Raw genomic sequence first — 6,190 nt, forward strand, 5'->3', positions numbered from 1 at the left:
TTTTCTTAGTTACTTTGGGCTGCAGTTGTCCAGTGGCTTTGGCTTAAGCAATTTTTGTGTCTTGTTCGTTTTAATTGCAAGTGAAATGCTTGTCAGACGTTGTCTGCATTGTCTGCCAGTGCCTGTCTGTCTGTCTCGCTGTCTGTCGTCGTCGTCACAGCATCGATAATGAATTAATTATCATATATTAAAAGTGAGCTCGCTGCAGCTTAAGATAATCTGTTTGCTGGGGCACGCCTTTGCATAATTTACGTACTTTCAGCATTTAATGAACTGCCGAGCATCGATTTGAACTTGAAGACTTTTAAGTTTTGACTCTTGCATGCGCACGCAATAGATTTTCAGTTCATGCCACACATTCATCATGTGGCAGGTAACCAAAGAAAAAAAACGAAATAAAGCCAACACCAGTGGCAGCCGCAAAGGCAGCGCAGCATTTTTCATTACGGCAACGCCCACATAAAATCAAGTTAACAATACCGTATGCGTGTGTTTCTATTTAATTTGCGGTTAGCCACAAATGAAGCCATAAACTCAGGCCTGGCTCATGGCCATGGCTTTTATGCAAAATCATAAATTTAATTGAATTTCGGGCTTAGGCGCTGGCTTGTGTTTAATTAAAGGATTTAGCTGGCGTCTTAGACGTCTTTTGTTCATCATCCGGCAGTTGCAGTTGCAGCACTCGGGCGACTTCATTTGTATGCACAGCAGGCAGGCCGAAGCGCAAATTACAGCAGCCCAAGCTGATCAGCAGCGATAAGCGAGAGAGAGAGAGAGAAAGAGTGAGAGCAAGCTGCGTACAAAATGTATCTGGCAGATACTTATCGCACTCGCGCGTTGTCAACCAATTTTGTAGCCGTACTAACCAAAAATGGCAACAAAATATTCGCTCAGGCAAATAACTTGAGCACGTCAGTCACTCAGCTCGTGCGTCCGTCCGTCAGTACGTCAGCCAGTCAGTCAGTCAGTCAGTTGAGAATGCCCGCTAACCATAACAGCTGTCAGACAATAAATTAGCGTTCAGTGCAACAACTTTGCTGCAAATTTATGTGGTGCAGCAAAGCAATCTGCAACAGCCTCCGCCTCAGTTTGCAGCCTCAGCAGGTGCATCATCGAGCTGAGCTCAGCTCTGGTCTGGTCTATAATTGCAAAATGAACTGGATGGCAGCCGCGCTAGCTGGCTCATAACTTAAAGCCACTGCTGCTGTTTATGGCCACAAGTGAGCTAAATTATGTATCTGCAACTAACTATATATACATATATATATACACAATGTAGTCAGTCAGTCTCTGCAGTTGCAGCTGCAGCTGCGTCTCATCGCGTTGCTTGTCTACAACTTTATTAGGACGTGCGCGACTTTACAAATTTACGCGACAAAACTTGAACTCAAAACAGGCCACAGACGTGCCACCAAAATAAACATGACAATGCAAAAAACAACTTGCTGCAAGTGGAAGCTTAAATGCTCTTAAATTAAATAAAGTTTGAAGCTCTGCAAAGGCTTCAAGTCTGCATTACATGGTTAGATCAAAGAGTTTTAGGTCTTTCTTTAGAAATTTTCTTTAAATTTATTAAGCTTACATGAGCTGGCGCTGCAGCAGTTCAAAGGCTTTGAAAGGGTTTAGTTTCAGAATTAAACTTTGTTTTATAGCTTAGTTTAATTTACAATGATTAATAAACTACATGCAAATCTAGTTTATTAAGTTAAATTTTCAGCTTGCACTTTGCCTTAAAGTTTTATAAGTCAAAGTCTGAAGCATCTACAGCTGCAAATGTATTTGAACTCATAAGTTTAAAGAAATGCGATTTATTTATTATTTTAATATAATATAGCTTTATTTTTTAATAATAATTTGTTATTCAAAGTGCCCTTTTATGTTTGCGAGCCAAGCACTGTTGGCTGCTTATTGCCAAAAATCTTGTTGGCGCTATGGCCCAAACAAAAGCTGCCTGTGGCAGAGGTTGCAGCCAAGCCTTGATGCTTATCGCACACACACACAGAGAGAGAAAGATGAGGCATGGGGCATTACCTAAAAGGTACTTGCACTAAAACTGTAGAATGTTGATGATGTTTGTGATGATGGCCCCGTTTTTTGTTCGTGGGGGTAATTGTTTTCGAACGTGGTGTTGGATGATGATGACGATGACAATGACGGCAAAGCGTTTCATCAAAAGCAAACAGCATTGCGCATGTTTCACTCAAAATGCGATAAAGATAAAGAATGTGTGTGCGTCCGTCTGGCTGGCTGGCTGGGGCGTATGACCTGGAAAATGTTTTGCGCCTGCGCAACGTTGTCAGCCTACACACAACTGAGCAGACTGAACAATCACAGCAAACAACAAAAGCAAATGACGCGCTTATCAGCTGAAATTAATCAGGCGTTGGCACTACTTGTGCCTCTTGTGGCACGCACTTCAAAGAGCGCTCAACCAGACGCACAGACAGACAGCTAGACAGACAGTCAGACAGACTTGTACACCTTTCAGCGCCAGCAGTTCTGATGAACTTGCCAGCGTTTCCTCTGCAATTGTTTGCTTAAGGAAAAGAACAAAAATAAAAAAACACAAAATAAAACTAAACTAAAATTTACATGACGCTTGTGTTGCCGTTTAATGTCTTCTCTAAAAAAAAAAAACAAGTAAGCATTAAAATTGTGCGCAGCCAACGCACTGATACACTTTGACTAGCGTAACTATAGCTGTTTACTCAGCTTATCTTGCTGATCTTTTGCCACCACCACTTGCTACCCTTTTTCCATTTGTCAAAGTGTATAACAACTTGAACACTTGAGCAACCTTTTTATGGTCTTATCAGCGCTGCGACTGTGTTTTAGTTTAAGTCGAGTTCCATTTGCCGTTTTCATGTTTCACTGGAACTGGCACCGCTTAATGCAGTAAAAAGTGTGTTGGCCTAGGCGGCAGGCACAGGCACAGTCACTCACAGCCGTAAACGCCCACTTTGGACAGTGTGTGGCAGTAGCAGCAGCGCCTATAATTATATACGTTGCATATAAAGCATAATGGGGCACTCTTAGCTGCTAAAGCTGGCAAAAAATATGATTTGCTTTAAAGTTCACAAACAAGGCAACAACTTGGAAGCTTGGAGCTTCAGCTTAAGTGTTTAATTGCGGTGCGCTGCTGAAAATAGCTCGCAGCTATGTGGAGGTCGCTGCCCCTCCTACGGCAACAGTTGCTGCTTCACAGTAGCAACCAGCAACAGCAACAGCAACAGTTGCCTTAATAATTACAGCATTTTGTTGTATCAATTTGTTAATGAATCGCGCCGCGCTTATGAATGTAGTTTTCAAACAAAGTCAGAATTGATGTCTTTTTTTTTATGAGCAGCAACAGACAATTTTTGTGAACAGATGTTGCCTTTAGTAGTTCATAAACTTGCAGCGCGTTTCACACATGAAACAGACATTTTTATAACGCTTTGGCGCTTGCTCTCAACCCTTCAGTCTGTCAGACTGTCTGTCTGTCTGTCTGTTGGAAGCTGGTGTCATTATTATGAACATAAAATAATTCATTTCAGCTTCAACTTCAACTTCAAGTCTTGTTTGTGCTTTGCATTGTTTTTGTTTTTGTTTGTGCTTTATGCCCATTGTGTTGCTCATAAATTTTTGGCATAGCCTGTTTGATCTGCCGACATTTGGCTCACTCTATATTTAGACAGCGCGCCCTGCCTGGAACAAAAGCTGCAAACTTTGCATTGTCCACACTCTAATCTGCTATATATGTTTACCTGTGTGTGTGTGTGCTGGTAAATGAAATATTTTATGCAACTATGCAACTGCTGCATGCTCATCCGCATTTCGATTACTGCCAAAAAACTGTTGTTCGAGCAAAATTTTGCCACAGCCACCCTCAAGCCAAATATGTTTGCTAAGCTTAGAACAGAAATATTCGAAATATTGCTAAAGAGAAAAAACTAAGCAGACAGACAAGCGTGCTGAAAGGACCTGCCGTTTTAGCCTTTTGCTGGCCAACCGAGCTTAGCTGAGCTTGGCTTTAATGTAACAAGTTGAGCAGCTTCAGCTTGTGTCTAGTTGTGGGTGCAGCAGTTGTACGCTTCAATGGATTTACGTGTGTCAACGACAAAAGCCAATAATACAATGTGCTGTAGAGACACAAAGAGTGAGAGCAAACAGAATACAATACAGGCACAAGCTCAGGCTGAGGGTGCGCTGTTAATTAAAAAATGCGTTGGCAAAATTTAAATGCAATTGCTGCACAATAAACTGTCGTTCGGCTGGGGCTACAATAGCAACAGCAAAGAGGAAACTGTGGACAATTGTCACGCGCCATAAAATCAAGCGCTGGGCAATGCGACGTATGCGTAATGTCGCTTTTGCGCTTTTTGCTGCTGCTGCTGCTGCGCTTGGGGAACTTTAGCTAATTGAAATAAATTAACACAATTGCAAATTAAATGCAAGCGCAAAATGTACAAACAAAAAGTTGCCAGAAAATGTAAATTTGTTGCTCTTGACTAACAACAAAAAAAAAAAAGGACATCTCCTCAGCAGTAAGGACATTTTGGTGTCTGCTACGTGACTGGAGCACGTGTGCGTTGGCAGCAATGGAGAATTAATGCAAATATTGACACGATTCCAATGCAATACCAATTGCCAAATGCACAAGGACTAGGCTCATAGCTAGTGCTGGTTGCTTGTTTGCCATTGTCGGGAGCAGACTAATGGTGCTGGGCCTATGTCTGGGCGCACTCGGCTCGATTTCCATTTGGTTTTTGGAAAAGCAATACCAATTAGAAATAAAGCTGAATGTCTAGACAATAAAGCAAGCATTCCAACTAAATGCGAAGCTCATAAAAACAAATTGTAAAACAAAAAACACTTTCGAACAAAGCCAGCAGCAACAACAGCAACAAAATCTTGACAATGAGTGTCTGTTGATTGATGTCACAACATTAAAGAGGCGGCCAATTAAGCGAAATCTATCAGAGAGAATGTGAGAGAGCGAGCGAGAGCGTGCGACTGCGTGTGGTTTTGTTGTTTCTAACAAGTAACAAAAAATAAATTGATAAATGACACTTTTATGACTAAAATAAACACGGCCAAGAGCACAGCTCTCGCTCTCTCTGCTTCTTAGGGCGGCTTAAATGCCTGCCTCTGATTAATCAGCCACAATCAACTGATGTTTTAAGCAGCTTAAGTCGCACAGTTAATGCGCTGAACCGCAAAAACCAAAAGAAATACCCAAAAAAAAATTCATTTGGGAGCTGCAGCCACTCGCAGCGGCTTAGCTGACAGTTGAGAGTGCAAATGAATTTTGATGTTCTTGAAGTTTTGTTTATTTCGTGTATTTGGAGTTCATTAAATTGCCATTTAAATTCTTTATACCTTTTGATTTACCAAGCGACAAAGCCACACGCTCGTTAAACATTTATAACACAACAATTTTTATGTAAATTCCAGAAATTGCTTGATTTTGATTTTTTTAAGGCGCCTAATAAACCTGCGCTTGCTCGATTTGAAATACAAACTTCTAGCTGTTGGGCACGCTGGTTTGGGTTTTTGCTTGCTTGTTTTGTTTTTTAATTTAAAATCGAATAAATTTTCATGAAATTCCAGTTAAAAATGTCAAAAGCTGATTGATAGCTGGCAGCCAGACAGAGAGCAGAGCAAAGCGGAGCAGAACAGACATTGAGACTGCTGCTCGAGCTCGAGTCTGACCTGCGGCCAGTTCGTATCCTGTTTCAGCCACAATCCCTGCCTGCCTGCCTCATCGGCCGCGTCGTCATCATCGTCGTCGTCGTCGTCGTCGGCAGCTGCTTAGGGCCTCTGTGGCATTCGCTAGTGCACAATCTTTTAAACAATATCAAAAATTAATCACTTTTTGGTTTGGCTGCAACTGCTGCAAGTTGCGTTCCATTCGGTAGTTGCTATGGGGCGTTGTTGGCAGGCGTTGCAAGTTTGATGTGCAACCAAATTGGTTTTCTTGTTGCCCAGTTGCTGCCTCAGAGCGGCTCAAAGAGAATTGAACTTCCGTTCTAGCCCAATGTGTTTGCTCAGCTGACAAATGACCTTGAGTGCTACAGTAGATGCCACAATGAGTCGCTTGATTAATGCAGCCAACAGGCTAATGCAGCATTGTGTGGCAGACGGGCTAGCGATCGGTAACATCAATAAATTATAAATTAAAGAAATCCATTTACTCAATTCAATTCCT

The sequence above is a fragment of the Drosophila busckii genome, chromosome 3L (genome assembly GCF_011750605.1).
Source record: "Drosophila busckii strain San Diego stock center, stock number 13000-0081.31 chromosome 3L, ASM1175060v1, whole genome shotgun sequence".
Classification (NCBI taxonomy): domain Eukaryota; kingdom Metazoa; phylum Arthropoda; class Insecta; order Diptera; family Drosophilidae; genus Drosophila; species Drosophila busckii.